Consider the following 8,999-nt stretch of genomic DNA (forward strand, 5'->3'; position numbering starts at 1 on the left):
AGTAATTTTGAAGCACCATTAGCAACTGACTGAGGTATTTGACTTGTCTGTAAGTGTTATGTATTGCTTTCTGACATTGGGACTTTGTTTCAAAGAAACAAAGATGAAGCTGCATGATGGTGGGATTGTCACTTTAAAAGTTTCAGTGGTTTTGGGTAGGGGGGAACAGAGGAGGAATTGCAGTAAATAGTTATGTGCTATTTACCCTACCAGTACAAGTTTGTTTGTTTTAATGTCTGCCAGTGACAACTTTTAGTGAAGACAAAATTTATAGGTTACTGGTGTTTGATTTAAACAATGAAATGCAGGTAAGTCTTGGGGCATATATGCCTTTATTAGGGACTGAAGACTTCAATGATCTACCTTTACTCAGTGCTAGTGAGGTCACACCTGGAGTGGTGTGTCCAGTTCTGGGCTTTTCAGGACAAGAGAGACATAGACACCCTGGAGACAGCCCAGTGAAGTGCCTTGAAGATGATGACAGGACTGGAGCCTTTTTGCTATGAGGAAAGGCTGAGGGCTACCACTGTTAAGCCTGAAAGAAGAGGCAGGTCTGGGGGATGTTACCAACATATGCAAATACCTATAGGGAAGGTGCAAAGAGGATGGAGCCAGACTCTGCACTCCCTTTTAACTTTGGAAGCAAGAGGTGACTGCACCACCACTCCAAGGAAACCAGCTGAGTTGTGACTGGTGGTGGGGTGGATTGAGGCAGGTGCAATCACACTGACAAACACAAAAACCTAACAGATATGGGGCAAAGGGCTGAAGCTTGCTAGGAGCTGATAAAGATCAGCTTGGAGCCATCTGGTACTTCCAGACCCAGAAGCTCTTCCCCTGCTTTTGTGTTGTTTGGAGGACTCAGCCATCCAACTACTTCAAAACTGACCATAGTGCACCTTTGACTTAGGCTATAAATAGAGTCCTGCTATGGAGACATTTTGAGTTGGTGTTCATGCAGCAACTGGCCTGGCAATTGGATTCCCTTCCCTTACTTAGTCTGGGACCTTGTCTAAGGAGGTCTCACCTCACTTTGGTGAGTGTGTATACATTTGGTACCCTGAGTGGGAGATTTTCCCTTTCTGAGTGAGTGCACAGTTTGGTTCATCTCTCTCTAAACAGCTTGATCCATTGTGCAGCAGAATACTCCCAACTGACTTCTGAACCTGTAATTTTACTACGTTTGAAGGATTGTCAAGCAATTACAGTAAATTCACATTTCCAAGTTGCTGTTGCTGTCTGTTTTGTGGGTGTCTCCACAACAGGTACACACTGTAAGAATTTATTTGGTGATGTGGAATTGATGGTGACAAAATGACCATCTAAGCACCTTTCAGTAAGTGCAACATTATTGTAGTAAGTGCAAGCTAGCACCATATAAGCAACACACAATCTAGTTAATCTGCAGGGAATGGCATAGAATCAAAGAAATGTCTGCTTGGCCACATACCAATGTTTTGTCATCGAGGCATCAAACTTCAAAAATGTTATATTTTAAACCAGTTTTCCTGTTTTGTGCAGTTTCTAGCATCCTGTAAATTACCTTTCAATTCATACCAAATCCAGCTCCATCGCCTTGCTGATGCCCCTTTCCTGAGGCAGCAAAAGCAAAGAGTGTCGCAAAAAGGTGGCAGTGTCAGCTTTGCTTACTTTCCAGTAACTGTACTCCCTTTTCTTCACCGATTTTCATTTATTTACTAAACTTGCCAAGCGTTGCTGTCCAGTCACAAAAGTGTTTTCCTAGGAGCAGTGTTGGTACCTAATGTTTTGAGCTCCCTCTGCTGGTCTTGTAAGAAGTTCACAGTATCACAGTATCACAGTATAACTAAGTAAGGTTGGAAGAGACCTCGAGGATCATCGAGTCCAACCTATCAACACAGACCCCATGACTAGACCATGGCACCAAGTGCCACGTCCAATCTCCTCTTGAACACCTCCAGGGACGGTGTCTCCACCACCTCCCCAGGCAGCCCATTCCAATGACGAACGACTCGCTCGGTGAAGAACTTCCTCCTCACCTCAAGTCTAAACCTCCCCTGGCGCAGCTTGAGACTGTGTCCCCTTGTTCTGGTGCTGGTTGCCTGGGAGAAGAGACCAACCCCTTCCTGGCTACAACCACCTTTCAGATAATTAAACGGGATAAGGATAGAGGCAGTACACAAACTGCAGTCTCTCAGAAGGAGACTCATTTCAGGTTTAAATATCCCAACTATTTAGCCACTAGTTTTCTGCCACAATGACCTTATCTTTAGATCCTTGCCTATAATCCATAATATATATTTGTAGCTGACTGTGTAATAGTGCTAAGCTGTTGATTTCTATCAGAATACTGATGTTTAAAATACTTTTTGTTTGGTCTCTCTTCTATTTTCAAATTAGAATCAAGGTCAGTGTCTAAATGCGTGATTTTGTCTAAAAACACTGCTTTTTAACTAGTAACTTCCTAAAGAAAGCTGTACTTTATGTATGGCGCTGGTGGACAAAAAGCTCAACATGAGCTCTCAGTGTGCACTTGCAGCCCGCAAAGCCAATCAGATCCTGGGCTGCATCAGGAGAAGTGTGGCCAGCAGGTCGAGGGAGGTGATCCTCCCCCTCTACTCAGCTCTGGTGAGACCCCACCTGGAGTACTGCCTCCAGTTCTGGAGCCCCTATTACAAGAGGGATATGGATGTGCTGGAAGGTGTCCAGAGAAGGGCCACGAGGATGATCAGAGGGCTGGAGCACCTCTCCTATGAGGACAGACTGAAGGAGTTGGGGCTGTTCAGTCTGGAGAAGAGAAGGCTCCCAGGTGACCTCATTGTGGCCTTCCAGTATCTGAAGGGGGCCTACAGGAAGGCTGGGGAAGGACTTCTCAGGATCTCAGGTAGTGATAGGACTAGGGGGAATAGAATGAAGCTGGAGGCAGGGAGATTCAGGCTAGATGTGAGGAGGAAGTTCTTCACCATGAGAGTGGTGAAGCCCTGGAATGGGTTGTCCAGGGAGGTGGTTGAGGCCCCGTCCCTGGAGGTGTTTAAGCCCAGGCTGGATGAGGCTCTGGGCAGCCTGATCTAGTGTGGGGTGTCCCTGCCCATGGCAGGGGGGTTGGAACTGGATGATCCTTGTGGTCCCTTCCAACCCTGACTGATACTGTGATGCCATGATACTATGATGGCAATTGTCTCTGTGCTCTACACAGAGCTGTCATAAGTATCAACACCAAAAAGATTATTATTTTGATTCTGTAATGCCAGATGGAGTGAAGACCACAGCTTTTTGCCAGATATTGCAACATCATGTCACTGCTGAAGTATGTATTGCTAGTTTGTATGCTGATGCTGATTAATATGACACCTTGGTGCCATGGCTTAGTAGTCATGAGGTCTTGGGTTGGACTTGATGATCTTTGAGGTCTTTTCCAACCTTATTGATTCTATGACTTTTGAGTCATTAATGGATCCTCCAGCATTGTTTCTTTGAGGATATCCACTAAGAACTCTTATATTAACTCTTCCTGAACTAAATATCCCAAATGCCTTCCCTCTAGCACAGAATCCCCGAGTCTTGCGTATTTTAGCTGGGTTGGACTGACATATATGTTAACCCATAATAGCTGACACTTATAAACAATTCTCAGCCATTTTAATTTGTGTCAGCATCAGCATTTCCTTAGGCTTGGGAGGGGCGGTGTGGGTGTTCTGATAAGCATTTCTTGAGAAGACCCAGGGTAGCATGTTCTAGCAAAACAGTGAAACTTCAGAAAGAGATCCTTTTCCATAAAAAAGGCTTTCAGGTATTGTTGGTGAAATGATTTGCAGTGTGCCACAAAGGTGTATGACAAAGGAAATAAGCTTTCTATATTCATTAACACTGTAATAGGTGTTGCATGAGTGGTTCATTGTTAAGCTTTGCCAGTTTCTGTCCCTTTTTTCTCATTTTCTAGTTTCTCGGGTTCAGGACTCCCTACTGCCCAGCCCCAGGGGTCCCTGCCAGACTGAGGCATGTAGCTACTGCTTTTCTGTTTGCATGTTCAACCAGTAGCAAAACTGAGCACTTGCCCCAAGGACACACACACTGAGGACACTGACATGGCTGGTTACACCAAATGCCACAGACCAGGTCCACCTTCATATAGGACTCCAGCATAAGGCACAGCCAGCCAAGTCCTCTTCCTCCTTTTCCAAACAAGCAAACACACGTTCACTGATCCTTCAAGTACCAGCATGTCCCCCCTGCTTTCTTGGTATACCTCTGCTCCCAGACCCTCTTACCTGCTTCACTGTCCCCTGCTCCTCGGCTAGTCCAAATGCACACACATACTGGTCCCAGTGGCACTCCAAGTTTGCAAGTTCTCTTGAATACCAGTGTGAATCGTTGCCCACCTGCTTGCCTGCCAGTCCAGCCTGGAGTTTGCTAGTAAATGCACATGTAAGCCCTTGCACACCAGAAGCAAGATAGAGATGCTTGTCATTTCCTGCTCCCCCCCACCAGCCAGCACAAGACACACAGGCTGTGACCTACAGTCCTGCTTCAGCTGCTGGTGCTGAGCCATTCACTCACCTGTCCTCTCACCAAGGAGCTGTTTTTGACGACAGAGACCATTCCCACCCCAGTGACTGGAGATTACAGACCCCTGCTACAGTAGCTGGTGCCACATTCACAGCCTGACTCCAGGAGCTGGTGTCAAACCCACTCTCACACATACAGCTCTCACCAGTAGCTGACACATAGTCCTTGCTGTACACAGACACATACACATGGGATAGGGAGTGAGATTACACAGAGAACTAACCAGTTAAGAAAATATTTAATAAAAAGACAAGACTGCAGTGATCAGACAGAGAAGTGTACAAATAGCCTTGTTTCACATAAGGGAAGTAGTTGAAGCCCCATTCCTAGAGATATTCGAGGTGAGGCTTGACAGGGCTCTGGGCAACCTAACTGAGGATGCCCCTGCTTACTGCAGAGGCGGGGTTGAACTAAGTGACCTTTGGAGTTCCCTTCCAACCCAAACTATCTTACAGTTCTATGAAACCTGCTTCCCCTTCCCTCTGCAAGTCCTGTTGTGAGTTTCTACACCTCTGCTGATTCCAGAACACCTCCCAGCCAAATGTCTGGGATTCCCCTAGTTCACAGTCTTAATCATTTGCAAATTCCAGGATGGGCCATCCCAGTCCTGGGAGGGGGTCCCTGTAGTTTCTGGAAAGCCCATCTATTAGTGCAAGTAGCAAGGTTTGTTTGTTGTTGAGCCTATGTCTGTGTACACTTTTTTTTCTGGTTTCCTTCTTTTTCCCTTAGTTTCCTAGTTGACAAGGTGTCTGATCTGACAGCCTCACTGGAATAGCTCCTGGATCAGATACCCTTGAAAGCTCAGGCACTCTTCTTCTCCATAACCCTATCCTGAGAAGATGATTCATTTCATAACATGAAAAACAAACATATACCAAGCTCCCTAATGTCCAGACATTTGAGGGAGGTTGTCATATAGGCAATTCTGGAAAACATTCAGCCATATAAAACCATGCCTGATATTCCAAGAAAGGTTGGCATTTTGAGCCCAAAAGTCTCTTATGGTGTGTATAAAATAAATACATAAACTTGTCAGAAAACCTGATAGGTGAACTGCTTTTGTCTGTGTCCTGGTAGAATCTAAGGTGTAACTCTCCAGTTATCCTCACTGTCAAACCTGTGTGTCCCTGGCTCTGTGTTCTTACATAACTTGAGACTTTTTCTTAAAGGCCAGAAGGGGGAAAAAAAGCAGGGAATTTCCTCTCCCTGTAAGACAGCATGTCTCTTCCTTCCCACATATGATAAAGATCATAGTGAGCACACAGTTTCTTATCTTTATTGGGTTGAAGTAAAGCACACATAAGAGAGTTCACAGTTGAAAAGCTGTGAAATCTAAAAGATGTTAGCAGCTTTTGTGTCTCTTCTCTACTTTTAAATCCCTAACTTTTAAATCTTTCCAGGAGGGGCTCAAAAGGATTTTCCTCCAGTCCTCACTTCTCAATAAATGTGTGGTGTATGTATATGCATAGATACACTGGTGTCACTGGTGTATTTCCCTGCCTCACTGAAAGATTATAGGAGTCAATTTCTTCCTTTGAGTTTGCAGGCCCTATTCCTGCAAATGAAGTCCCAGAAAACTCATGGGGGTTTGGTGTGTGGTTTGGGTTGGGTTGGTTTTACAGTAGCTCAATCTGCAGTACTGGGAACCTGCTCTTTCTTTGTCTTTTTTCTTTTTTCACTTGTGCTGTCATTAAGGTTGTAAATGTATAAACTCTAAATTATCCTTCAAATGCAAACCTAGATGTTCAACCACAATAAGCAACCTACATGCGTATGCTGTACTGGCTAGACTATTCTTTGCCCTGGTTGCATCAGTCAGTCCTGTCTGTACATGCCCTGTATGTTTATCATAGGAGCAGTGTGCACCACCTCTCAGTTCTTCTGAATTTCTTGACTGACTCATAGCAAATTTCCTTTCATGCCTTATTAACAAATTCCCTTGTATTTTGTAAGGCCCTTGTTGATCTTCTGAAAGCTTATTCACTTTGCCTGTATGACCAGTTTTCCCTCATCCCTGTTTTATCTTCAGACTGACTCTTCAGCACAGGTTCTGCGTGCTGTGCTGAAACTGATTGACTGTAAGTACATTTCTCCTGCTTAGCTGCTGCCATTACCTTCTGTGCTATGACAAAGAAGATAGAGCATGTGTTGGTATTATCAGCCTGGCTTTTCAACTAAAGGCTGAGCATGCAAGCAATGATGGTGCCAACTTAGGAAAGTCAAAGCTCTACTTCTGAGCCTCCTCTTACTTTAGGCATGCTTTGTCATAGGTTGAAGACAAGATGGTTTAATCATCCTAGTCTGTGTCCCAATAAGATGTCCCAGTGGAGAGCCACTTTGGAAAATTTTTGGTGGAGCATTGAAGTCTGATTAGGATTTTGCTCATTTCAGGTCTGATTAGTGTTGGCAACATTCATTTGAAACTCCATTAACACATGAGGTTCAGAAGATCATGTCATAGATCTCCACTTGTGCTTTTCAGTAAGCATTATGCTCTAGGGCAGGCATCAAAGAAGAATGTTGCCAAGGGTAAGGCAGTCCTGCAGGTTGAGATTTGACCTTACAGTAGAGCTGATTTTATAGCTGTCAGACTGGATGAATGTTGCATCTCTTCTACCCCAGCCTCAAGCCTTCATCTTCCAACCCCTTCCTCACTTCCTTGTGTTGGATCCAGTAACTTCATGGTGCAGTTCAACTAACCTTGAGAAGAATTGTTGCAAGTTAGCCAGACCAGCAAGCTAGACCAGTACCATGATCCAGAGAAGGGACACAGCCTCCACCTTACAGTGTAACTGACGGTGCAGTCAGTTTGGCTTTTGTTCAGGTAGGAAGCTGGGGATTCTCTCCCAAGCATTTAAATGTGGTCACTGCCTGTATTTGCCCACAACATAACTGTGTGTGTTAGACAGGAATTCAGAGGAGAAAGACAAGTTATTTACATGCAACCATTCAGAGACACTCATGCTTTTTAGAGGCGCTTTTATAAGTCATTGCCCAGTGCTTCAAGCCTTCCACTTCCAGAAATAATGTTTGATCAGGTAATGTGCCCTAGGGAGCACTGTTTGAAGAAGAATGGCTTATTAATCTGTTTTAACCTCCTACCCCCATCCTCTTGAAAACTCCTATACCAAAAATTGTATCTTTCAAACAATTCTGCACCTAAATGTCGGTATTCCAGGAACTTGGATTTTTTTTCTGTCCCTGTAATCATTTTGTCAACACAACTGTTTATACTATCAACAATATGCCCAGGCACAGTAAATTAATTAACAACTTCAGACATCAAGACATGGCTTCACTTATATAATAGTCTGGAAGACAAGTTCCTCTGTAGCAGATATGGGGGGTTATCTAACCACATAAGCACATCTCTATTTCTGCTGCATATGTAAGCTGCTGAAAGTAAGCCTGCCATGACTAACATTACACTTCCTCTCTGTTTCAAGGAGACTTGATTTCATCAGATAGTTACTGTAAATGAAGCACTAAAACCAGAGCATGCTGAAATGCACATACCACAAGGAGCTCAAATTCATTTGCCTCTTGGAAAGCCTATTATATTAGCTTATGTTAGCTCACCAGTAAACATCTTAAGTAATACTCTAATTCAGAATATCCAAGCATGATCAAAGGATGGAGGCATTTCTGTTTTTCCTCCTGATCTTTTCATCTTCTGTCATTTTGGCAGACACAGTCATTGAGACAGTCATTCATTTACACAATGGGAATTAGCATATTCATTGTTTATTTTGTTTTTACTAGTCATTATAATGCTTCTCTTATTGCTGATTGCTACATAGTTTCTTCACCTTCGTTTAAAGGTGCAGTAGTTTCTAATTTACTGCATAAACTCAGTGGGCAGGGGTCTTTGAGTGGATGCAGGTGTCCTAACTTTTAGAGGTGTGGGTTTCATATTTTAATGTGTTATAACTAGCTAAGGTATCTAGCGGCTATTTCTCCATCCTATCAGTCACAACCAAGTTTTTAGTTAACTTCATGTCTGGCTACAGTTCCTGTTCAAATATGTTTTGAACAATTGCTGTCTACACAATGGATGCTACAACATTCTGTTCCTAGGGACTCTCCATTCCTGCTGCATGAGACTCATCATGGTTGCCTAGTTTTGGGGTACATTTTTAACTCCTCCCAACATCAAAGGTAGAGGGAAACCCCACTTCAGAATTCCTGTTTTCAGTTACTCTTTAATATACTTAAGTTTCCTCTGGGAATCAAAATTTTATTAATGCATGGAGATGTCACCAAAATTAACATGCTTTCTGAGCATGCCATTTTGCTGTTTAGGTTTTATAATCAGAAATTGCCAGTGGTTTTCCCAGCTATCTGTTTTACTACCTGGCACCAGAAATATACCAAAAGTCATGCTAACAGTGTGTGATCAAAATTCCTTCGGTGGCTTCAGACATTATCACTAAGGAATCTGTGTTTTGGTACAG

This window comes from Melanerpes formicivorus, unplaced genomic scaffold (genome assembly GCF_026170545.1).
Source record: "Melanerpes formicivorus ecotype bairdi unplaced genomic scaffold, bMelFor1.0.p_v2 SCAF_11, whole genome shotgun sequence".
In the NCBI taxonomy this organism is placed as follows: Eukaryota; Metazoa; Chordata; class Aves; order Piciformes; family Picidae; genus Melanerpes; species Melanerpes formicivorus.